Source organism: Podarcis bocagei, assembly GCF_964188305.1.
Source record: "Podarcis bocagei genome assembly, chromosome: W".
Classification (NCBI taxonomy): Eukaryota; Metazoa; Chordata; class Lepidosauria; order Squamata; family Lacertidae; genus Podarcis; species Podarcis bocagei.
In genome coordinates this window covers 80276314-80302445 of record NC_138131.1, presented here as the reverse complement: position 1 = coordinate 80302445, position 26132 = coordinate 80276314, and positions in this window count along the sequence as shown.

The window sequence follows — 26132 nt, the reverse complement described above, 5'->3', positions numbered from 1 at the left end:
GCTGAATCTGAAGGGGGCTGACACACAGACTAGTTGAATGTGGATGTCCATTCTGCACTGTATCATAGTATAGTACAGTGATTATAGAATATCTGCTTGAGTATATGTTTTCATCATGTGTAAAACTCATAATGAATAAACAAATAGTTCTATATTGTGATCAAGTAACTCCTAGAACAAAATTGTAAGTTTTTGCTTCAGAAAACCAGTTGCTTCTATCCAACATCCTGTTGCCAATGTAGCTAAAATTTTAGCACTTTTGATTGTTAGCTGATAACACGGTTGTTAGTATGACAAGAGATTGGTGGGATGCTCTCCTACAGATTTCCCAAAACTGTTGTACTACAGACACAGCCAGGACATTCCAGAACACTTCTATCTGGTACTGTAAATGTCAGGTTTGAGTTTCACTCAAGCTAGAAAAAACTGCTACATATGCAACATGTTCTAGAAGATTGCCAAAGGTGAGCTCTTGGCCAAAGCGTTATCCACTTCAGTGAAGTGTTATTTCTCACCAAACTAGCAATTTGTTTACTAACTATACATGTTCCCTAATATAGTTAAAGCATTGAAATTATGTGATTTCGCCTGTTGGGCTTAAAGGCTTACTAGATTATAGGACTAAGGACTAAATCATTATTGTACTTCTTTGCAATTTTGCCCACAGCTGCCCTGCTAATTGGGAGAACAGGAAATGGATCTGGAACACTTCAAAGCAGTATCATTGCTCCCATGTGTCTTCCTGTTTGAGCTGTCATTTTGTTAAAGCTGTGGTCTTGCTCTTGTAGTTGATCTGGGAGAAAAAGGCAGGTTACCCAGGGGAAAAAATAAATAAATAAATAAATAAATAAATAAATAATTCCTGTATGAGGTGTTATGGAATGATACATTTTGTAGCTGCCCGTTGGGTGAGGCGAGCGTCCTTCCCCTTACTGACTTCTGATTAGGAGAGTCCTTCGCGGTTAAGGAGCCACTACTGGGATTCTGCAACCCTCTGAGAAACCCTTCCAAAGATAGGATGCTGCACTTCCGTCCGGATGGATAGACAAGAGGTTGAGGAGAGGAGAAAGCTGAATTGAAGAAAATGCTAGACCCAGAAGGACTTTATCGATGGTTCCCTGCTGTGGGGGCTCGTCTGGAACTAGAGTGGTGGAAGCCCTGACCTCCCCAAAAGGGCCGCTTCCCTTTGTAACACGCTGTGGCTGGGTGAGCCCCCACACATCTCTCACACTCATGCGGGTACTTACAAGACTGCCTTTGGCATTGCCCTTTATTGAATTACCAGCACACCTTACGTTTTAAATCCTTTCTAAGGCCCAGCTTTCCAGTGCGATACACCTCTGATGGCTTCTTCTCGACATACGGGCTAACTGCCAGATGCTAATAGCGGCGGCCTCCCCAGAAAGGGCGTAAGCCATTCTGACTCATCATCACTGGCTGATGAGGTGCCTGATTCTGGAAGCTGGACCCTGGGCTGCTTATTCTGCAAAGAACTAGAAGAACTGGAAGCAACCGGGTTATTGATACGGGCCGGCAGTCTCCATGCAGGCGCCCTGGTGCAGTTCTCAAAGTCGGCGAGCAAGCCTGAGACCTAGTTTGCACAGCCGCCGTTCCTGTCTGAGGGCTTGGGCCTGCACCTGGGTAGTTTAAAGGCTGGCCACTGGTTTGCAAAACAAGGAAGTAAGAAACGCAAGGCAAATTGAACTAAAGAATAGCTAAGAGAAAGCGCTATTCATAGTCAACAATGAATGATCTGAAGGCATTAAGGAACTGCGAAATGGGTTTGGGTTTATTATTATGACGGTTGACAACTGCAGTGTGTGCTGGTACTGCACCCGTGCCTGCTCTGTGCACTAGAAAAATGTGCCTACTATTTATTTTGTCACTTATTATTATTATTATTATTATTATTATTATTATTATTATTATTATTTTATTTAATTTTTATTCATTTATTTATATTTTAATATTAATTATTATTATTATTTTATTTATTATTTATAATTATAATTATTTATTTATTGTTATTATTAATTATTTATATTTTGAATTTATTTTATTTTATTACTTTATTGTATTATTGTTGTTATTTTTTAATTAGTATTAATATCATCACTCGATTAATAACTTAACTGTAATTAAATGCTAGTATACAATTATTGTGCATCAATAAAGTTCAGAGCACTGTTGAGGGATTAATTATTAATCGATAGTATCTCAATTAATAGCCAATGGATTTATAGCTATGAGTAGGAATTACTATTATCAGTTGCTCTGCGTAACTGCTGACAAAATGAACAAGCTATACGTCACTTAACTGCACTGCAGCAGCGCTCAACTACATATTAGCACCTGGCTCCAAGGAACAATACCATACACAGAGCAACCCCAACTGCAGTCAGCCAGAATTAGAAGATAGTTGCCTATAATAAGAGTTGCCCCTTTTAAATGATAGGCAAATCTAGGCACAAAGCATTGCCAAGTAATCAAACAGAATTGAAAATAACTGCTTACAAGGAGATGCTCAGAAGCTGCAGCCAAATTAAGAGAAAAGGAAATCAATGAGATTCCAGGCCCACACCAGCGGCCCTCAGAAAAGGAGGGGTGGGGTTGCTCTTAATATCCCACTGCTGGGGAAACTTCTTTGAAACAAAGGAAACTTTGCCAAACAAAGAAAAATAAATCTTTGCCCACAAGGTCGGCTCAATATCAGTTGATTGAAATAAGGGTACTTAAACAGACAAAAGACTGCAATTGGTCAAACTGCTGGATAGTTAAACTGACAATGCAACTAGAGCTGCTGAAAGAGCAGAGAGTTGAAAAACCTGTCTGGCAACTGTGATGACTCTGGCAAGAAGCAAAGGGAACTCCCAAGACCCCGATGTATCTCCTGAAAGGGTGGGGGGGGAGGGAGGGAGGATGGGTGGAGGGAGGAGGAAAGCGTGGGGGGGGGAGTTGGGAGGGGTGAGGGGTGGGGGGAGTAAAATGAACATGCTGGGCAAGGAAGTTTTTGAAGAAAAGGAAAATAGCTGTCCTTTACAGTGAGCCAAAAAGAAATGGAAATATAAACCGTGGGTTAACCTGGACTTTTCAGTAAGGTACTATAAGCCGAAAACTTTTGTTGTTGTTGTTGTTGTGTAAAAGTGGTTTTCTTTAGGGAGCCTGTACTGGCAAGTGAAGCCAGTGACAAGAACCAGGCAAAGGCACACCCTCAAAGGTTTTAAACGTATAGACATGGAGTGCTGAGGAATGGTTCCCTGATCAGAAAACCCTGAGTTGTCTACCCCAAGCCCTGCCCTATTTCTTCCCCCAAACATCAAGCGAAGGGGGGGTGACTTAGAGAAACCAAGAGGGGTGAGGTTTAAGCGCACAGTCTATTCCAAGCCCCGGCAGCCTTTAAAATTTTTCAGGGGGCTCCCGCTTCAAGTGCTACCAATGGAAGGGATGGCAGGGTAAATTAAACCCACACTAGAAGAGTAATAAATAAATAAACGGCAGGCACAATAAACAGCAAGCACAAACACACGCTGCAAGCACACACACACACACACACAACTTAAAATTAGAGAGGAAGAGGAAAGGGAACCCTGAGGATCATCTAGTCCAACCCAAGCAATGCAGAAATATTCAGCTGTCCCAAACAGGGATCGAACTTGCAACCTAGGCATTGTCAGTGCCATGCTCTAACCAACTGAGCTATCCAGGCTCTCAAGGACAATGGAGAGGGAAAACGCGCCAGCACACTGGCCAACAAATTAAAATGTAAGGCAAACCCACTCAGTCACCCAGACCAGCCATGCAATTGGACAGGTAAGGGCAATAGAGGGGAAAACGTACAAGCACCCTGGCCAAAAATTAAATAAAAACGCACTGCCACCAAGGCAGAGGCAGGGTAAGGAAAGCGAGGATACGAGGAAGAAAGAAAGACGGAGCCACACTCACACTCAGACCTCGCTGGGGGCATGTGCTGGGCAAGGGAACAAGCTGCAGCTTAAGAAAGGTTAATTCGCACTCAGGCTGCACAAACAAATCAGGCACCAGGAGTGGGGGGGAAATAGAAGGTTAAATGTAGGTTTTTACCCGGAAAAGAAGACACAGCAAGGCAAACCTGGCTGCCTGGGTTTTTAAAGTTAAAAGGCAAGCCAGGAACCAGGCAGCCTCCACACACACAGACCCCTCCCCCGACTCCAAACCTCATGGCTCTTCCCTGTGATAACTGAGATGACTCCTAGCTGATGACTCGCTGAGGGACTTCCCGAAGAGGCGACGACGGAGAATGAGGCCGGGGAAAGGCTGTCGCTGCAGCAAAAGCTGCTGAACACGCCCCCTCAGTGGCACCTGGTTGGGTGGCCCTCCGAGGGGGCGTGAGCACCAGCCAGGTGAGCTGGAGGCAGGGGGCTACGCCCCCTGCTAGGCGGGGCTCAGGCTCCCGACCACAACCCCTCCCCTCTCTTTCAGGGAGGAGAGTCTTTGCCAAAATATCAGCAAAAATTTTATAATCCACATTAAGGAGTGAGATGGGACGGTAATTCTTAAGTTGGGTCTTTTCAGATTCCAATTTAGGTATCAATGTGATGAATGCTTCTTTCCACGATTCTGGTGCCCTTTTCCCCTCCATGATCTGATTACATACCTCCATTAATGGTTGAATCAAGAAGTCTTTTAATGTCTTATAATACTTGGAGGTAAGTCCGTCTGGGCCTGGAGATTTCCCTAATTGCATATTCTGAATGGCACTCTCGATTTCCTGTTGTGTTATTCTATAATTCAGGGTTGTTCTCTTCTCTTGAGATAATTTTTGTAATCCATTATTTTTTAGAAATTGGTCTATCTCAGTCTCTTCCTGTGGCCCTTGCGTGAACAGTTTTTTGAAATATCTCTGGAAACACTTTCTAATTTCTTCTGGTTTCTGAATATTTCTCCCTTCAACCTCCAGATTGGTGACAAAGTTCAATTTTTGTCTCTTTTTCAGCTGCCATGCTAGCAGCTTTCCACATTTATTCGCCGATTCAAAAGATCTTTGTTTCATTTGTTTGATTTTCCATTCCACTTCTTGGTTTATCAATTTCGCATATTGTGCTTGGTGGAATTTAATCTCTCTTAAAATTTCTTTTGATTTTGGTTTTAGTCTCAACTTTTTCTCTCCGTCTCTTATCTTCTCTAATATCTTATCCTTTTTTCCACTCCAGAGTTTTTTCTTAATCGTATTCTGTTGTATCAGAAACCCTCTCATCACAGCTTTGCTTGCGTCCCAGATTGTTCTCTTTTCAACCGAAGTGTTTAAATTTATTTCAAAATAATCTTTCAAGGTTTTTTGGGCCTTCTTCATGATCTCCTGATCTCTTAACAGAGTGTCATTCATTTTCCATCTGAAGGAACCGGCTGGAGTAAGTCTCAATTCCATTTTCAAGGCGTTATGGTCGGAGCAGGTTTTTGGGCAGATTTCCACTTTTTTAGTCTTAGGTGCCAGCCCTCTAGTTGTCCATATTTGGTCGATTCTTGACCATGATAGGTGGGCCTCAGAGAAGAATGTTCCTTCTTTCCCTAGGGGGTTCTTTGTCCTCCAAATGTCAATCAAGTCCATACTGTCAGTTAGTTCAAAAAAAGTTTTAGGTAGTCTGCCATCTTTAGTCAAATTTTGGTTTTGTGACTTGTCCATATAAGTAGAGACCACTCCATTCATGTCTCCCATCATGATGATGTTATTATAGTCCAAATAATCCAGCATTGTCTCGTGCAGCTTCTTGTAAAATTCCGATTTCCCCTCATTTGGTGCGTAGATTCCTACTATCAAGAATTTTTCTCCTTGTGATTGTATCTCTATTTCCATGATTCTTCCTTGCTCATCTTTAAACAGAAATTTCGGCGACAGGTTCTCCTTTGCATAAATCACTACGCCTCTTTTCTTAACTTTATCTGAAGAAATAAATTCGTGACCTAATCTTTTGTTAATTAGCACTTTTCTGTGGAGCCTAGTCACATGTGTTTCCTGCAAGCAAATAATGTCCAATTGTTCTTTTTTCAAAATATGAAATATCTTTCTTCTTTTCTCCGGGGAATTTGCGCCATGAATGTTCCAACTAAGCAGCTGTAGAGACATCCTGAATCAGTTTGTAAGTCCTAATAGGGAGTCGACTTCCTTTTCGTCCAGACCTGCAGGTGGCCCTGGTGTTGATTCAGGCGAAGGTGGTGGCCAGACTCCTGCCACTCCTTTCCGAAGGTCCTCCCCGTAGTCGTGTAGAAACTTCTCTTGGTCCTCTGCTGATCTGATTTTTACTTTTTTCCCTTTGAAGTTAAAGGATATTCCTTGGGGAAACTCCCACCTGTAGGGAATTGTGTTGTTTCTCAACAGTCCTGCTAGGTCTTTATATGTAGTTCTTAAATCCAAAAGTTGTTTCGGAACATCTCTGTAGATTTCTGCTTTCTTGCCTTGAATCACCAGTGGATTTTTGAAATGTAGGCCTAGTATATTATCTCTTTCTTGCCTAGATCTTAAAATGATCAGGCAGTCTCTAGATCTATCCTTCCTCACCACTCTTCCCAGTCTGAAAGCGGTGACGATTTTAAAGTCCTTATCTTCCGCTATACCCCAGAACTTTGAAAATTCTGCTGTCAAAAAGCCAATCAAATCTTCTTTTTCAAGTTCTGGAATTGATCTCAATCTAAAATTGTTCTCCCGATTTTTCAATTCCACCATGGACAGATAGGCCTGTTGTTCGTTGATTTGCCTGCTCAGTGGCCTTACTTCCTTTCTTACTTCCTCAATTTTCTTATTGGCTTGTTCTGCTTTTTGATTCGCTTCTTCAGCCAGTTTGCGATTCTCTGCTGTTGTTGTTTGAATATTCCCAATTGCTTGTGTATTTTGGGAAACTTGCTCAGTCAATTTGTTGATAGTGGCTGTCACTTGATCAATTTTTTCCGCCTGTTCATCCGCTTTCCTGTTTAAAGCTGCCAATTGTTCCAAAATTTCTTTAGAGACTGGGTCAAGCCCTCCTGAAGCCATATCCCCTAGGTCTGGCTGCTTGATTTCTCCTTCTTGCAAGCCTAGGACAGTTGGGACAGATGATCTACGTGTCTGCGCAGTCAAAGTTGTTTGCAACAGTTCAGATTGTTTTGGTTTTGATTTGGCAGCCCTTGTTCTCCCTGTGCCACTCATTCCACAGCTGTCTATGTATCAAGGTCAAATTGTAAATCCCATGGGAAAAACAGTCCAGAATAAAAACATCCAGGCAGAAGATGAACAAAACAATAAGCAGTTCTCAGAGACTAAATAATCCACAGTCCTCTAGGGGGAGCTCCCCTGTAGTCAAAAAAAAAAAAAAAAAGTAAAAACTTTCCACCATTAAATTCCCAATGGACCAACAAAGAAGAAAAAAATAGGAAGTACCTTCAACATTCCTTTAAACTTGCAGAGCTTTGCCCGAGTTGAAAAGAAAGTCTCAATAATGGTGCATGCAACAGTTCCCTATTTGTATCCCACAGTAAGGCTCAAATGTAGCACGTTGAAACTTTAGATACAGTTTCCGCAAATTGACAGATCTTTATATCCAGGCAGTCCGCAGACTATTTTTTCTCAAAATTTTGTAATCCACCAAGAGAAGGCGCAATCCCAGTCCAAGTCCAGTTCATTTACACAAAAGTAATCCTCTTTACTTATAAGTAGCGAAGTCAGAATTTGCACAGTATAAGCGGATTCCCTTTAAAGTCCCTCTTTCAGCGCTTCCCGCTTGTCGAGGTCTTTGCTTTGAACTTAAGCAGAATCGGAAGACGGACTTCCCTTTTGACGTCTCCCGTTTTCAGCCGAATTCAATAATTTAGTTCCCCAATCTTGTGGTTCTTACTCACGAGTATGTTGTTTAGAGTCGGATATTCATAGAAGAAAGGTCAGCGCTCATCAGCAGCAGCCGCGCGGCTTCACTTCCGCGGAAAGAGCGATGAACTCACAGCACCGCTCCCCCTTTCACGTTCCGGAGCCCCTTACGGGGTTCCTTCTTCGTTTCCAGGGTCGCTCCTGGTGCCCGCCGAGTCCCACGACCACAAGCTCACTCTGCCTGTGGGTTTTCTTAACGGGTCTCCGCTCTGCCGCAGCCATTGCCGTTTCGCGCCGCCTCCGGAATACATTCATTTTGATCACAGCAATACGGCCTAACAGTGAAATCTTCAAATTTGACCATATCTCTAGATCCTTTTTTACTTCCGTCCAGCATTTCTCATAATTGTCTTTAAACAAGTTCACATTTTTAGCTGACATATTAATCCCCAAGTATTTCACCTTCGTAACCACGGTTAACCCCGTTTCATTCTGGAACCTCTCCCTTTCTGTAGCTGTTAAGTTTTTCTCTAATACCTTAGTCTTTAATTTATTCAATTTGAATCCTGCAACTTGACCAAACTCTTGAATTAATTCTAAAACTCTTTTAGTACTAGTGTCTGGCTCTTGTAATGTAAGTACCAAGTCATCTGCAAATGTTCTATGTTTGTACTGTTTAACTCCGACCTGTACCCCTTTAACTAGCTGGTCCCTTCTAATCATGTTCAGCAAAACCTCCAGGACCGATATAAAAAGCAAAGGGGAAATTGGGCACCCCTGTCATGTCCCTTTTTCTATTCTAAAGTCTTCCGTAACCACATTATTTACAATTAGCTTAGCCTTTTGTTCAGAGTATATTGCACCCATACCATTCTCAAATCCTTGGCCTACCCCCATCCCATGTAGATTCTTCTTCATAAAACTCCAAGAAATGTTGTCAAAGGCTTTCTCCGCATCCACAAATATCAGTACTGCTTTAGTGTTTATATTCACTTCTAGTTTTTCCAAAATATCTATTATATTCCTCACATTGTCTGACAAATGTCTTCCTGGGAGAAAGCCTGCTTGGTCCTTGTGAATCTCTTCCATCAATACTTTCTTCAACCTTTTAGCCAAAATGTCAGCAAAAATTTTGTAATCCACATTAAGTAACGATATAGGGCGGTAGTTCTTAAGCTGAGTCTTTTCAGTCTCTGTTTTCGGTATGAGTGTAATATAAGCTTCTTTCCACGATACTGGTGCCCTTTTCCCCTCTAAAATTTCATTGCAGACTTCCTTCAAAGGTTGTAATAGCCACTCCTTCAAGGCCTTGTGTAATGGGAATTGGGGTTACTTGTGCGTAAACTGCAAACTGCTCCAAGCTGGTCGTATAGCTAAACCTTTCCCTGGTTTGACAGCCCTTACAACGCGACTGTCTTAGTCGCTGGCAGAATCCGTGAGTGGGCGTCTCCTAAACTTCCTCCAACATAGAAATTCTTTGACTCCAAGTCTCCTCCTAGATTCTCTGCGCGGAAGCCTTCTGCGCAGCGTGGGCGTGCCAAGCGGAGGTCCCGCAAATGTGGAGCTGGTGTGGATAGCGCGAAGAGGGATGCGCTGGAGCGAATTCAAGCCAGCCGTGATGGCGAGAGCTGCCTCGGAGGGCCCACCTGATGCCCTGGTTATCCAGTTGGGGGAAAACGACCTGGCGTACCGCAAAGCTATTGACTTGAGATGGAACATTTTTGACGATTTTGCTGATCTGATGGCGGTTTACCCAAACATTACTAACTTGTGGTCCTCGTTGCTTGAGAGGAGGACATGGAGGGATTGTGTGAGCCCGGTTGGAATCAATAAAGCAAGAAAGGTCCTGGAGCGGGCTGTGGAACGTAGAGTGGTGGCTCTGGGCGGGTGCGTCATAGGACACCCAGGCATCCAGTACAGCAACGAAGGTGTGGGGTTCATTGGCAGGGGTTCATTGTTATGCAAATGAATGGGGGGGAAGGAAGCGCCATCACCTTCCCCCAAGGAAAGGGTAGTCCGGTAGAGGACTCCGGGGGGCGTTGCCTTGTCCGAAACCTAGGGAGGTAAGGGCCTCTGGCACGCCCCCGAGCGGTGACACCCGTGGGATCCTAGTTGGCGTACTTCAACAGGACTCCCACGGCTTGTGGATAACCCTTCCCGGTCTCCATGCCGGGTAGTCGATAGGAGCCAATGCCTAAGGCCAATACCTTTCAATTCTGTAATCAATACAGTTGTGGCCTTTTTATGCCCATTAACCTTATATAATGTGTCCAGTGTCTTCATTTCACATGGGGGAGGGGACTTGCCACGCAAAGCCATTTCCGACCTTGGGAGGAGAGGGGGTTGCGGGTTACCCCTCCCACACACGCGGGGGCTGGCCTTTTGCCCCCGCGAGATCCAGGGAATCCCCGGGCGTGCCTGCGACCTGGCCCGTCAATCGACGGGCTGGGGAGGCGTGGCCTAGCATACTTAAGGCCAGGTACGCCCAGGGACCGCCCTCTTTCCCCTTGCCAGCTGAGCGGTTTTCCGTTCCTTGGACGGCGACGTGGGAAACCCCGGGAAGGAGCTATCCCCTTCCTCAGAAGATTCAAACACCGCTCCCCATCTGCTGCTGTCTCTTTCCGCTGCCCAATCTCCCCAGTTGGATTCCTCTCCCTCGGATACCCCTCCTTCCTCCTCTTCGGAGGCTGGCCACCCCTCAAACTCTTCTTCATCATCCGTGGTGCCAAATTGCTCTTCCCAGAACCTTCCTAGGGGTTTGGGCTTCTTTGGGAACCTGCTATGAAACTCCTCCTGCAGATACTCATCCCTGATCTCTTCTGCAGGAACCCAAGTGTTTTCCGACTCTGGTTCCCCTTCCCAAGCCACCAAATATTCCACCCTTCTCCCTCTCCACCTTGAATCGAGAATTTCCGCTGCGTGACCACTAAATTCCCTTTCCTCCACCAGTGGATGCATGGGGATTTCTCTTTCTCGCCCCTGAAATTCCCTCCCTTCCCGGTACGGTGAGAGCAAGGACCTGTGGAACACCGGGTGTAGTTTCATGTTGGTGGGCAATTTGAGTCTAAAGGTCACAGGATTCACCTGTTGGGTTACCTCGAAGGGTCCCAGTCGCCTTGGCCATAATTTCTTACACCCCCCTTTGAACGGTAACCCTTGGGTTGACAACCACACCTGGTCCCCAACCCTTATTGTCTCCCCTTCTCTGCGGTGCTTGTCTGCCTGCCTCTTGTACACTTCCTTAGCCCTCTCCAGGTTAACCTTAAGTTGTTGATGTAAAGCTTCCATTTCTTCCACAAATTGTTTGGCCGCCGGCACACTCCCCCTCCCCTCCCCCTCCCCTGGGAAGGCCCTGGGGTGACACCCGTAATTGGCCATGAAGGGACTCATCCCCGTGGACACGTGTTCAGCGTTATTGTATGCAAATTCGGCCACCGCTAGTTTTTCCACCCAATCGTTCTCCCTTTCGTTGACGTAGCAGCGTAGGTACTGTTGAAGTACGCTATTGACTGTTTCTGCTTGTCCGTTGGTCTCCGGGTGTCTGGCCATCGAGAAGCTCACTTCGACGTCCAGAACCTGGAAGTAAATTGCCTGCCTCTGTCGGACAAAACCCTCAAGGGGGCGCCATGCAACCTGAAAACGTGATCTATAAACAGCCTAGCTGTCTCCTCCGCTGTCACTGCATGCGAGCAAGCAATAAAATGGCACATATTGGTCATCAAGTCCATATGGGAGTCGGAACTTAAGAGGTTAAGTTGTTCCCATGATGCCTCAACATTCTGACGTCAGCTTTGGAAGCTGGGAGGAGTTTTCTGACTGTTCCTCTCGGTCTTTGAGAGAGAAAGACGCAGTTTGTCATGGCTGCGAGAAGTCCTGGAGTTTTCTGAGAAAGGATGCAATAAAGAGCTGTAAATGGACAATCTGGTGCTCTGTGTATTTGTCGGAAGCTACGTGACAGTTTGCCGCTGTGTTTTACTCTGCTAGGCGTGACGGAACGAAGCAGATTGCGCCGCTAAGTGGGAAGCGTGCCGGACCGCTGTAAAGAGCTAATTGGACCGTAAATCAATTAGCAGGTCACGCACTAATAAATCAACAGTCCACTACCACCATGACTGCTGTTTTCCCCCTGGACTTGGGTAAATCGGTCATAAAATCCATGGATACCACTTCCCAGGGCCTTCCAGGGGTGGGTAAGGGCTCCAGTAACCCCACAGGTGCTGCCTTCTCCCCTTTAGCCCTCTGGCAGTGCTCGCACCCCCGTACGTATTTCCGCACATCTTCCCTCACTCTTGGCCACCAGAACTGCCTGGTGACAAGCAACATGGTTTTGTGTTGACCAAAATGTCCCGCCGTGGGGTTATCATGTAGTTGTTTGAGTACTCTTCTCCTCGGGTCCCCTTCTAGTATGTACAATGCTCCCTTATAGTACAGAGCCCCCTCCTTTTCCTCAAAACCCCCCTGATTTTCTTCTGCGTCTCGTATCTCCCTGATTTTAGTTTGTGCGTACTCGTCATTCCTCGTCAACCCGGCTAGTTCTTGTCTCCCTACCAACACTCCCACACACACCCATCGGTCCTCGGGTATCACATGTCGTACTTCCGGCACCCCCTCTCCTTCCAAGTACTCTGGTTTATGGGAAAGGGCATCTGCCCTGACGTTTTCCTTTCCCGGCACATACTGAATTTCAAAGAAGAACTTGGAAAACTCCTGTGCCCATCGCACCTGTCTTTGGTTGAGAACTCGTGCAGTCCTCCAATATTCCAGGTTCTTATGGTCCGTGCACACCTGGATCTTGTGCTGCGCGCCTATTAGAAAATGTCTCCAACGTCGAAAGGCTTCATGAATTGCAAGCAGTTCCCGGTCATACACTGTGTAGTTCTGTTCGGACTTGTTCAGCTTCCTTGAAAAAAAGGCACACGGCTTCCACTCTGATCGATTTCCCGGCTGGAGCAACACAGCTCCCACCGCTCTGTCTGACGCGTCTGTTTCCAATCTCATAGGCTTCTGCAGATCCACGTGTAAGAGTTGCTCTTCCGAAGCGAATGCCCTCTTTAGCTTTTCAAAAGACTGCTGAGCCGCTTCTGTCCATTCAAACTTCTTCTTGCTGCTGAGACAATCAGTTATGGGTGCCGTTAAGTGGGCAAAGTTCTTGATAAACTTTCTATAGAAGTTTCCAAACCCCAGGAACCTCTGCACGTCCTTCCGGGTCTTGGGAGTCTTCCATTCTAGTACCGCCTGCACCTTGCCTGGGTCCATGGCTAAGCCTTTGTCCGACAACCTGTAGCCCAGGAACTCAACCTCTCGGGCGTGGAATTGGCATTTCTCCAGTTTGACCCACAGCTGGTGCTCCTGCAGCCTCTTCAGCACTTCCCTGACATCCTTAACATGCTGCTCCTCGTTCTCCGAGTAGATTAGCACATCATCTAGGAAGGCCACGCAATTCTTGTACAGCAGGGACCCCAACACGTGGTGCATGAAAGCTTGAAAGCAGGTCGAACCGGATTGTAATCCGAAGGGCATAACTAGGTACTCAAAGGCCCCCAGAGGGGTGAACATCGTGGTTTTCCATTCGTCCCCCTCTCTCATCCTTATCAAATTGTACGCCCCCCGAAGGTCCAGCTTGGTAAAGACCTTCCCTTTCCTTACCCTGGCCAAAATGTCATCAATTCTGGGCATAGGGAAGGTCACTGGTTCTGATACCCGGTTCACCGCGCGGTAATCTACGACCAATCTGGGCTCTTTGGAGTCTCTTTTGTCTACAAAGAACACTGGACTGCCCCCCACCGCCCTTGATTCTCGTATGAAACCCCTCTTCAGGTTCTTGTCAATGAACTTCCGCAACTCCTGCATCTCCCTGTCCGACATGGCGTACAGCTTACCCACTGGTAACTGAGCCCCTGAGAGTAGGTTGATCTGACAGTCAAAGGGCCTGTGAGGGGGCAGTCTATCCACCTCTTTCTCACTGAAGACTTCTTCCAGGTCTGCATACTGAGGTGGTACTCTCCCCTTTTCTCCCACCGCCATCCCTGCCACCCTGGCTACTGCCATCCTCGGGGTTTCCCCTTCGTGGCAGTGCTCTACGCAGTGAGCTGACCCAAAGGTGACTGTCCGCTGGTGCCACCCCACTACTGGATTGTGCAGTGCCAGCCAGCTCATTCCCAGTATGATTGGTGGCCCGGCTAATGTGGCAACGTGAAAGGCAATTGTCTCAGTGTGTCTGGAGACCCTCATTTTCATGGGAGGGGTCTGGTGGGTCACTCCCCCCCCCAAGAGTTCTCTCCCATCAATGGCCGTTACTTGCAAGGGGTGTTCTAGAGGCACCACGTGGAGCTGGTGTTCTAGTGCAAAATCCCTGCTAAAGAAGTTGCAAGAGCTGCCTTCACCTTAATAGGGTGTCCGTTAGGGAGTTCTAACACCACCTCTATGGCTATGGCTGCCCGGGGGGGGGGTCTGGTTTGGGCACATTCACTGGTTGCTCGCCTGGCTGCTGTGCCCGCTCTCCTGCAGCCAAGCATTGCCGTTTCCCTGCTCCTGCTCACCACCAGCTGCCCCCACCATTCCTTGGCACGCCTTTCTCTGAGGGCAGACTCTGGCAAAATGTCCCGGCTGTTGGCAGAGAAAACACTTCTTGGTCATTTTCCCCTCCTTCTTGCGAACCTCGCCGGAGGTTTGATAGTAATGGAGCCAGTCTCGTACTTTAGACTTTAATCTCTCATAACTCTGTAATTTCATTTTATCTCCCCCTTGTTCCAAAATTTCCCAATATTTTGGCCATTTGGCCTCCATATTAAGTTTTTTCACGGCTTTAGCCTCCATTGGCGACAGCCACCTTGGGGTTTTATTTTCCAACAAATCTTTATATCTGATCCAGACATTATATAATGCTTTCCTAACAATGTGATTTTTAAAAGCTTTATGCGCTTTAACCTTATCATACCATAAATATGCATGCCATCCAAATACATTATTAAAACCTTCCAAGTCCAAAATATCTGTATTCTCGAGGAGCAGCCACTCTTTCATCCAGCAAAAAGCTGCTGATTCATAGTACAGTTTTAAGTCCGGCAGGGCAAATCCCCCTCTTTCCTTTACATCCGTTAAAATTTTAAACTTTATTCTGGGTTTTTTGCCCTGCCAGACAAATTTAGAAATGTCTTTCTGGCACCTCTTGAAACAGTCCATCTTGTCAAGAATTTGCAATGCTTGAAATAAAAATAACATTCTAGGCAATACATTCATCTTAATAACTGCAATTCGGCCTAACAAGGAAAGCTTTAAATTTGACCATATTTCTAGATCCTTCTTAACTTCTGTCCAGCATTTCTCATAATTATCTTTAAACAAATTCACATTCTTAGATGTCATATTAATCCCCAAGTATTTCACCTTCTTAACCACTGTCAACCCTGTTTCTATGGCATTTTGTTATCAGCCGTGACTCCCGCTAATTGATTTACGAACCTCGATTAGCGATTTATGGCGCCTGGCACACTTCCGCTCGCAGCTCTTCTTCACGGCTCAGCAGAGTTTCGCACAGCGGTGTAAAACTGTCACGCAGGTTGATTCAGCTTCCAGACAAACACACAGAGAGTCCAGGTTTGTCTATTTACAGCTTTTATTCCGATATTCCCCAGGATTCTCCTGGACTGCTTGCAGCCATTTGTATGGCTACTCCTTTTCCCTCACAGTACAGAGTGAGACTGGCAAACCTTGCCCAAAGCTCCTCCCAAGCTTCTAAAATTGACGTCAGAATGGTGTGGCATCATGGGAAGAACTTAACCTGTTAAGTTCCAACTCCAACACCCCCCTTTGCCGCACCTTCTGACAAGACCCTTTTGAGTTCAACACCTTCCCCTTTGCCTTGTGCTCCTTCCCAGCATCTTTCCCAGGCACCTGTTGAACCCTTTCAACACTCCCAGAATCACACTGTGTGAATTTTGCCCACGCACTTGTCGCTTGGTACCTTTCAGGTGGAATGCCCTTTGTTGCGCGACTTGACCTTCTGGGCACAAACTCAGATGTTACCTCTGACTCACTGCCACCAGGAACTGTGTCCTCAGCATCACGGGATTCCCCTTCTGACTTAAAACGTTTTCGAATCCTCTCCATTACACTCACAGGAGAACTGGGCTCGCTTTTGGGTGTTCTCTTAACCTGTGGAGAAACTACAGATACCTCCTCCTGTTCCTGACTTTGGTCAGTTACCTGATCGTCATCATCAGACTCAGTTTCTTCTTCCTCCCCCCCAGAATCTTCCTGTTCTGAATCAGAAAGACATTCTGAGAGAACATCACGCTTGACAGCAGGTTGTGACTTTTTATCCTGCCCATAGAACTCAGCGTGCTTGCTGATCAGTAACTTACTCTGATCACCTGATGGAAATGCAAACCTCCATGCACTCGCTGTTGGCTCATACCCACAGAAGATCATTTTCCGGAACTTGGATCCATCTGGCCCCTGCAACGCTGCAGGTACTGACACAGACGCATGCGATCCAAACCTGCGCAAAAAATGAATCTGGGGTTTCCTGCCATGCAACAACCCAAACGGTGTGTCCCCTACCATGGAATTGTAGGTGCGATTCCAGGTGAAGCTCACATACTTGATTGCCTCCAGCCAAAACCTTGGAGGTAACCCAGAATCTTTCAGCAACACCTGTGCAGTTTTAACCAGAGCCTGACACTTGAGCTCTGCCTCCCCCCTCTGATTGGGTGAAGTCACTGTGTGACGTATCCCTTTCTTGCGAAAGTACTTCTGCAAAGCAGAACCTGTAAACTCAGCTCCTCTGTCACTTGTGACAGCCTGCACTTTGGTGGAAAACCTTACTTCTACCTCCTCAATCCAACGTTTGATCAGCTGTGCTGCATCATCCTTGGATTTGAGACCGTGAGTCCAGGAATTCTGTGTAAAATTATCCTGCATCGAGAGCAGAAACCTTGACCCTCCCAGACTTGGTTCCTTTACCGGACCCCACAAATCTATGTGAATTTGTTCAAAAGGCCTAGTGGTTATCCTCTCAACCTTTGGATAACTGCATCCTTTTACCTTTGCCAGCTTGCAAGTTTCACAACTTACAGCATGTCCACATTCTGAAATCTTACACCCTTTAGAAACTTCTGGTAGCACCTGTAGTTCTTCTAGAGAACTATGGGCTGTTCGTGTATGCCAAGCATGAACACATTCATCATGATTGGGAATTGTAGCACGCAGTGCTTGTGCTTTTTCAACCTTCCCATCACCCTCCAGAGACGTTTTAAGAATGAAAAGATCATTCTGCCCCTTTTTAACCTTGGCAAGCATCCTCCCTCCTTTGGAGATTGTGCACACATCATCCTGAAAACAAACCGTAAATCCCATTTTCAGTAAATAGGGCACAGATAAAAGACAGTGGTGCATCCCAGGAACGGTACAACACTCCAGCGTTTCCTGCAAAACAGCAAAATTCAAATTTACAACATTTTTTATATTTCCTTTCTGTCCATTTGCAAACAGAACAGATTTCCCGGCAGGTATTGCCGTGCAGTTCCACCTCTCGACAGCAGGTGTCTCTGGAATCAAATTGCGATTAGCAGCAGAGTCAATAATAAAACTTAGCTCCTTTGGGCTTGTGTCACAGCTGTCTTCAGACAAAGCCAAACTAGCTGTTATCTTATACGTCTCCTCACGTTGTTTTCCACGTCCTCCTCTTGCGTTCCCATGCTGGCCGCCTCTCCCAGACTGGTTCCCATGGAAACCCGACTGGTTCCCATGAGAGTTAATCAGTTTGACCTTGGCAACATCCTGTCTTGCCTCTCTGCTCCGGTGTGGGCAATCTCGACGCAAATGTCCCGCTGCATTACACAAGTAGCAACGACGAACTCCAGTGGAAAAACACTGCCTGGGGCTCTTTTTAGCTGGCTTGGCCCTCCTTCTTCCGGAAAAGCACTCCTTGCCAGATCCGCCCCCCTTGAACTGCCGCTTCATTCCAGCAGGTTCAGTGGAAAACTTTTCAAACTTGCCTTTGGAACTTTCTGCCCCCCCGACTTGCTCACTAGCACTCCTTGAGGCTAACTTGTCAGGAACATGGACTGCAGCCATCTCTAGGCTTCCAGCTTCCATTTGCCCTTGGCCTCCTGCTGAGCCTTCACACAGACGTTTCAGCACACGCCAAGCCTCACATGCAGATTCAACGCCCTCCAGGTGCTGTTGCAACTTAGCATGAACACCTGCTCTTAACATGCAGACCTCAGCTCTCATAGCTTTCTCCCTCTGCATTTTCTCCTCCAGAGAAACAGACTTTAGCTTGCCTGCATCTCTGTCCACCAGTTGCACTGGTTCCCTCTGGGAAATGTCCCACACGTCCGTGGCCATGAACCACGCCCTCACCCTTTTTGTCCAGGTATTCCACGCTTGGACGGTGAGTTCCTCAAGCTGTTCAAACGGAGCTTGAATCACCTCCTGGCCATCTGCCATCTTCCCCCGGGGCCCAGCGTACTCACGTAAACAACCAGCCGCTCTTCAGCTCCCGGTTTAGCAGATCAGCTCTCCTGCCTCTCACAATTCCAGGCAGAACTTCAAGCTGGCATCAGCATCGTCGTCAGCTTGCCTTTCAAACGTTAGGCACAGCTCCTGCACAGCGTCTTTCAGCTTGCTTGCCTGCTTGCCTCAGATTCCTGCCTCCCGTTCTCCAAAGGCGCCCCAAGCTGTACTCACAAGAACATCAGCTCCTCTGGCATTTCTCCCTGGAGAAACGATACCTCAGCTCTGCGCAGTTCTCAGCAACACAGGCACTCTCTGCGTCTTGCAGCTTGCTTGTTTGCTTCTGCCTCCGCCTCCTGCCGTGTTCCTCTGCTCGACACCGCAGATCAAAGCTTTCGGCAGACTCCCGTGACGGTTTTACAAGCGGTAATTAAGGACATCCATAACCTATGGCACTTTGTTATCAGCCGTGACTCCCGCTAATTGATTTACGAACCTCGATTAGCGATTTATGGCGCCCGGCACACTTCCGCTCGCAGCTCTTCTTCACGGCTCAGCAGAGTTTCGCACAGCGGTGTAAAACTGTCACGCAGGTTGATTCAGCTTCCAGACAAACACACAGAGAGTCCAGGTTTGTCTATTTACAGCTTTTATTCCGATATTCCCCAGGATTCTCCTGGACTGCTTGCAGCCATTTGTATGGCTACTCCTTTTCCCTCACAGTACAGAGTGAGACTGGCAAACCTTGCCCAAAGCTCCTCCCAAGCTTCTAAAATTGACGTCAGAATGGTGTGGCATCATGGGAAGAACTTAACCTGTTAAGTTCCAACTCCAACAGTTTCATTCTGGAACCTCTCCCTTTCCATAGCTGTTAAGTTTTTCTCCAAAACTTTAGTTTTTTGTTTATTCAACTTGAATCCTGCAACTTGACCAAATTCTTGAATTAGTTCTAAAACCCTTTTCGTACTAGTGTCTGGCTCTTGTAAAGTAAGTACCAAGTCATCTGCAAAGGTCCTTAACTTATACTGTTTGGCTCCAACCTGAACCCCTTTAACCAGCTGATCACTTCTAATCATGTTTAGCAAAACCTCCAGGACTGATATAAAAAGTAGTGGGGAAATTGGGCACCCCTGTCGTGTCCCTTTTTCTATTTTAAATTCTTCCGTTACCACATTATTTACAATTAATTTAGCCTTCTGTTCAGAATATATTGCACCCATACCATTCTCAAATCCTTGCCCTACCCCCATCCCATGTAGATTCTTCTTCATAAAACTCCAAGAAATATTATCAAAGGCTTTCTCCGCGTCCACAAATATCAGAACTGCTTTAGTGTTTATGTTCACCTCTAATAATTCCAAAATGTCTATTATGTTCCTCACATTATCTGACAAGTGTCTTCTTGGGAGAAAGCCTGCTTGGTCCTTGTGAATCTCTTCCACCAATACTTTTTTCAATCTTTTTGCCAAAATGTCTGCAAAAATTTTGTAATCCACATTAAGTATTGATATAGGGCGGTAATTCTTAAGCTGAGTCTTTTCAGTCTCTGTTTTCGGTATGAGTGTGATATACGCTTCTTTCCATGATTCTGGTGCCTTTTTCCCCTCCAAAATTTCGTTGCAGACTTCCTTCAAAGGTTGTAACAACTACTCCTTCAAGGCTTTGTAGTATCTGGAAGTCAACCCATCTGGTCCTGGAGATTTGCCCAGTTGCATGTTTTGAATGGCACCTTCTATCTCTTGTTCAGTTATTTTCTGATTCAGGTCTATTTTACTTTGATGAGAGATTTTTTGTAGACCAAATTTCTTAAGAAACTCATCTATATCTCTTTCATTCTGCGGCCCTTGTGAGTATAATTTTTTGAAATAACTCTGGAAACAGTTTCTAATCTCATTTGGCTTATAAATGTTCTTTCCTTCCACCTCTAGGCTTGTAACCGTGTTTAGTTTTTGCCTTTTCTTCAATTCCCAAGCCAGAAGTTTACCACACTTATCCGCAGATTCAAATGTCTTTTGTCTCATTTGCTTAATCTTCCATTCTATTTCTTGGTTCATCAATTCCATGTATTGTGTCTGATGTAACTTAATTTCTCTCAAAATCTCCTGGGACTTTGGTTTAGATCTCAATTTCTTTTCTCCTTCTTTAATCTTTTCCTTCTTATCCTTCTTCTCATTTTGGTTTCTCTTCTTTATAGAGTTTTGTTGTATTAAAAATCATCGCATAACAGCTTTACTTGCGTCCCAGATTACTCATTTTTCCACATCCGTTTTTAAATTTATTTCAAAATAGTCTCTCAAAGTTTTTTGAGCCTTTTTGTAGACCTCTTCATCTCTAAATAAGGTGTCATTCATCCTCCATCTAAAGGAACCAGCTGTTGTTAACTTCATCTCCATCTTTACGGCATTGTGGTCGGAGCAGGTTTTTGGGCAGATTTCCACTTTCTTGATCTTTGGAGCCATCCCACTAGTAACCCATATTTGGTCAATTCTAGTCCATGTCATCATAGCTTCAGAAAAGAAAGTTCCCGCTCTCTCAAGAGGGTTCTTTGTTCTCCAAATGTCAATCAAGTCCATATTTTCAGTCATTTCAAAAAAAGTCTTTGGTAGTCTCCCATCCTTGGAAACTACCTGTCTTTGTGATTTGTCCATATTTGTAGATACTACTCCATTCATGTCTCCCAACAAGATTAAATTGTAATCCAAATAGTCCAGTAAAATCTCATGCAGCTTCTTAAAGAATTCCGACTTCCCTTCATTTGGTGCATAGATCCCTAATATCAAGAATTTTTCACCTTGAACTTGAATTTCAATTGCCAAAAATCTTCCATGTTCATCTTTAAACATCAATTTCGGGGGGAAATTTTCCTTTGCATAGATTACCACTCCTCTTTTCTTAACTTTATCAGATGAAATAAATTCTTATCCTAATCTTTTGTTGATAAGTAGTTTTCTATGCAGTCTTGTCACATGAGTTTCTTGTAAACAAATCAAGTCCAATTGTTCTTTTTTCAATATATGAAAAACATTTCGTCTTTTTCGGGGAAGGTTAAGACCATTACAATTCCAACTTAGAAGTTGCAGAGCCATCCTGTTGCTATTTACTTTTTCCTCCCACTGCTCCAAGTAGTTGTTCACCTTCCATCGGTGATTTCAATCCAAATGTTAAGTTCAAAATGTCTGTTGCTTCCTTTACTGCTTGGGTTGGTTCCACTTCGACCGTCCCTTTCACAAGATCTTCTTCGTTGTCTCGTAAGAATTGCTCTTTGTCTTGGACAGATCTTATTCTGGTTTTCCTTCCTTTGTATTTAAAGGATAGGCCTTGAGGGAATTCCCACCTAAAGGGTATTTCGTTCTTTCTCAATAAATCAACCAGCTCTTTATAATGGGCTCTTACATCCAAAATATGTTTTGGTATATCTTTGAAAATCTCCACGAAAGCATTTTCAATTTCCAGAGTTCTTTGAAAATGCAGATTCAACATTTTATCTCTTTCTTCTTTTGATCTTAAAGTTATCAAGCAGTCCATTGGCTTCTTTCTGCCTTGTCTTCTGCCCAATCTAAACGCAGACACTATCTTAATTTCTACCTTCTCCAACTCCTGTTGCCAAAAGTCCGAGAATTCTTTAGAAAGGAAGTCCACCAGGTCGTCTTTTTCGCTTTCAGGCACTGCTCTCAATCTCAGATTTCTCTCCTTCCTTTGTATCTCGAGCATAGACAAAGCCAGTTCATGGTCTTCTAACTTTTTACAGACTGGTATTATCCTTTCCTGAGTGGCATCTGCAGAAACCTTAGCTTCTTCTGCAATCTTTCGAGTAGTGGCAGAGTCCTCTAGAAGTTTATTAATAGTCTCTGTATTTGAAGACACCCTCTTGCTGAGTTCATTCACACTTTGCGTGTTCAGATCAAGTTTTGCTGAGAGCTCTGCCAATTGTCTACTATTATCCACACCTTGTTTTGTCAGAGATTCCAAAGATTCATTTATTTTATAGAATGCACATTCACTCAAAAATCGCAGAGTGACATGTTTGTTATCAGCCGAAATGAACCATAGGTGTTTCGGTTCTATCTCAATAGAAGGAGAACAAATAAACTTGGATTGTTCTTTCGGTGGTAATTCACCCTAACCCTAACCCTAACCCTAACCCTAACCCTAACAGTAACTCTAACCCTAACCATAACCCCAACCCTAGCAAAGAGAAATGTAATAAGCCTAAACAAAGCCAAACAGCTTGTTTTGGGTTCCAGCTACATAGAAAGAAGAATCTTGGATTTCGCTTATTACAAGTCGTGTTCTTCGGTGTTAATGCACTTTTTTAAAAAAATGATATTTATTAATTTTTCACAGACAAGAAACAATAAAAACAAAATCCAACATTTAAACGTTTAAACATTTAAACTACAAAAACAAGACAAATAAAAAATACACTGTAGAAAAACAGTTGATAGAAGAAGGATAGAAAAAAATTAAAAATGGAGAATAAAAAGAAGAGGAAAAAACCACCAAACGGCTAAAAATGTATTGATATTTTCAAATCTTATGTTTTCTTCACTAATTTCTTGACCTCCTCACACCTCCCATTTTGTATTCCAGTTCAAATATTAAATTCAGCAAATCCTTACCCTCTAGCATTTTATCCTTACTCCATATATTAACCTATTATTATAAATATCCATTTCCAATTATCATTCCCTATTTACATTTTCACAAGCATCTCTTAACCAGTACCACTTATTTTCAATCAAACGTCCTTTCAACATTCCTTAATTTTACAGTGCTTCTGCAGGTAATCTTTAAACTTCTTCCAATCTTCCTCCACCGACTCTTCTCCCTGGTCACGGATTCTGCTGGTCATCTCTGCCAATTCCATGTAGTCCATGACCTTCATCTGCCAGTCTTCCAGTGTGGGTAGCTCCTGTGTCTTCCAATATTTTGCGATGAGTAATCTTGCTGCTGCTGTTGCGTACATAAAGAAAGTTCTATCCTTCTTTAACACCAATTGGCCGACAATGCCCAGGAGAAAGGCCTCTGGTTTCTTCAGTAAGGTATATTTAAATACCTTTTTCAATTCATTATATATCATTTCCCAGAAAGCCATTTCCGACTTGAGAGGAGAGGGGGTTGCGGGCAGAAATCCTCCCACATCCTCACGCGGGGCTAGCCTTTGCCCCCGCGAGAGTAGGGAATCCCCGGGCGTGTCGACGACCCGGCCCGCCAATCAGCGGGCCGGGGAGGCGTGGTCTAGCCTATTTAAGGCTAGGCACGCCCGGGGACCGCCCTCTTTGCCCCTTCCAGCTGAGCGGGTTTTCTCTGTGAGGTTTTCGTCGCTGTTTTGGAGCCGTTGCGAGCCGCACCTTCTGCCACGTGCTTGGCTTCACACTTACAGAGCTAAATCACTAAGGAGACCACAGTCTCCACTAGAGCTGAAATCACTTTTGCTGGGGTGTTTTGACGGCAGAAAGAAGGTTGGGAGGCACCAGCGGCTCCTTGGGAACTTTCCAATTTGCTTGCCTGCACGTGGAGGACACTTACCTTGTTAGTTTGGAGGACCAGGCAGCGGCTGCAACACCGACGATCAGGCAATGCAGGGAGTGTATTGTTTGAAGGCGGAGAGCAGGAGGGGTAAAGTACACGGAGCGCAGCCACCTTCCGCTCCCCCCTTCTCGCTGGATCGCGGGGGTACTCGCCAGCGGTTTGTTTTCTTGTCTTCCTTGCTGTGCTCTCGGGTTTCCTGGTTTTCCCCCTTCAGTTTGCTATTTTGTTTGTGCGTTTGGTTGTTTGTTACTTTCTTGGCTTTAACGGCTGGCTGCCTCACTTAGCTGTTCTCCTGCTTTTCTCCCTCTTAGCGCCAGGTCTGCGCCCCCCGTTCTAACCCCCGCCTCCACTAAGTGTGGGTTTTGAAGCAGAGGCTTCCATTTTTGTTAAGGGCTTGTTAAGGGCAGAGAACAGGCGCCATCTTTGTGGGCACACGTGGTGGTAGTGCGAGCGGCCATCTTTGTTGAGGTAAGGGGAAGAGATCACGGCTGCCATCTTGGGAAGGGACACTTGTGGAGGCACGGGCGGCCATTTTAGGTGTGGCGTTAGGAACATATTCTGAATGCAAGCAGAGTATTCTTTGAAAAAAAAAGCGGAGGTAGCAGCTTTGCAAGCGGCAATTGGGCAAGCAAGGTTTGCACACAGTTCAATCAGACCCTTTACGTACGCGGTTTCATAGTTTTACTGATTAGGAACTTTCCTTTTCAGGGTATAGTTGTGCATTGATTTAGGCAGTAAGTCTGAAGGCATCGGGGGTTAATTCTTGGATTGCTTGGTTTTCATTCGGCTGGGGGACAAAAGTGCTGTGTGCTTTAGTATTTGTAAGTGGCTTCCATGCTGTTGGTGCTAAAGTGCTGAGTGCTGGGAATAATTAAGTGGTTTTTTTATGCTGTTGGGGCATAGTGCCTGGTATAGTGTTAAGTGGCTTCTATGCTGTTGGTGCTAAAGTGCTGAGTGCTGTAAATAATTAAGTGGCTTTTATGCTGTTGGGGCACAGTGCCTGGTATAGTGGAGATTATTTGGCAGTGGTTAGTTAAGCCCTCTCCTTCATTCAGGAAGTTGAACTAATAGCCTCTATAAATATAAACGTCCTCACTCACTGGGATTTGGGTTTTGCTTGAACCTATTGGTTAGGAAAATTTAATTTGAGCTTACTGGTTAGGATATACAATTCAATATATAGTTAAATGCTAATAATAGCAGTATTTGATTTATAAAAAAAAATTAATTCTTTTACTTAATAGAGCTAGTGGGTCTTACTAGCTTTTATTGAATTAAGTCACAGCTGCACCGGCGTAGGTATTATTAGAATAGGTCCTGCCAACGTCTAGTGGTTCTGAACTAGCTTTTACTGGTTTAAGTTACAGCTGCACCAGCGTAGGTATTTCTTGGAATTAGTTCTGCTAACGTCTAACGAGTTAAGTAGCGGCTAAGCCAGTGTTGAGATTATCGAACTTTGTTGCAGCTTGCATTTCTATTTTAAGTTGAACCTTAGCCAGTGCCGATAGTACTGAACTTGGCAGCCAGTACCACAGGTAAAGGAACAGCTGGGTCAGTGTTGATAATTCTGAACTAGGGCAACCAGCCCTTCCAGATTCAACGTTGTGCCAAGTCATTGTAAACAATACTGAACTGGGTGCAGCTTTAGGTGGTGTTGCCAACAGCTGGGCATTGGCCGGTGGTGGTTTGTAAGTTTGCTTAGGATATACAGAACTAGGGGGGAGTTCACAGTCAATTCTGAGCTGAGCACAATTTAGGTCATCTTAGTGAGCACTGACTAGCGGGGAACACAGTCATCCTAGGGGGGGACAGCACTGTATTATCGAACGAATAGTCTTAGTACCTACCCTTGCTACGTCAGGAGAGCAAATGGCTTCCGGTGGGGACCAGCAACCATCCACCTCAGGTAATCAAGCCGCACCCGCCGCAGGCATTGGTGGTGCCCAGGTGCCGGCCATGCCATACGATCCCCAAGCTTTTGCCCAATGTTTCATGGCAGCTTTCGAAACTTTTTACAAACAGTGCAGGTCCAGAGGGACTTTGTCTCTGCCGGTCCCTGAACCATCACAGGTCGTGATACCGGATACTCCTCCCAGCTGTCAAGGGCAGCAGGGCAGCTCAGCGGGGGGTGGAGTTAGCACCCCGTCGGTCACGGCTACCGTCAGCCGCCCTAATACCCGTGCCCAGGCAGCCATCGCTAGAAAAGCCAACCAAAGCAGTGGTAAAGGAAAGGCGCCTGCAAAAAGTACCGGGAAGGGGAGGGCGACAGCCACGGGTACCAGTGGCAGCGCTGTCTCACACGTTGTAGATATCCCTAGTGTGTTTCAGGAGC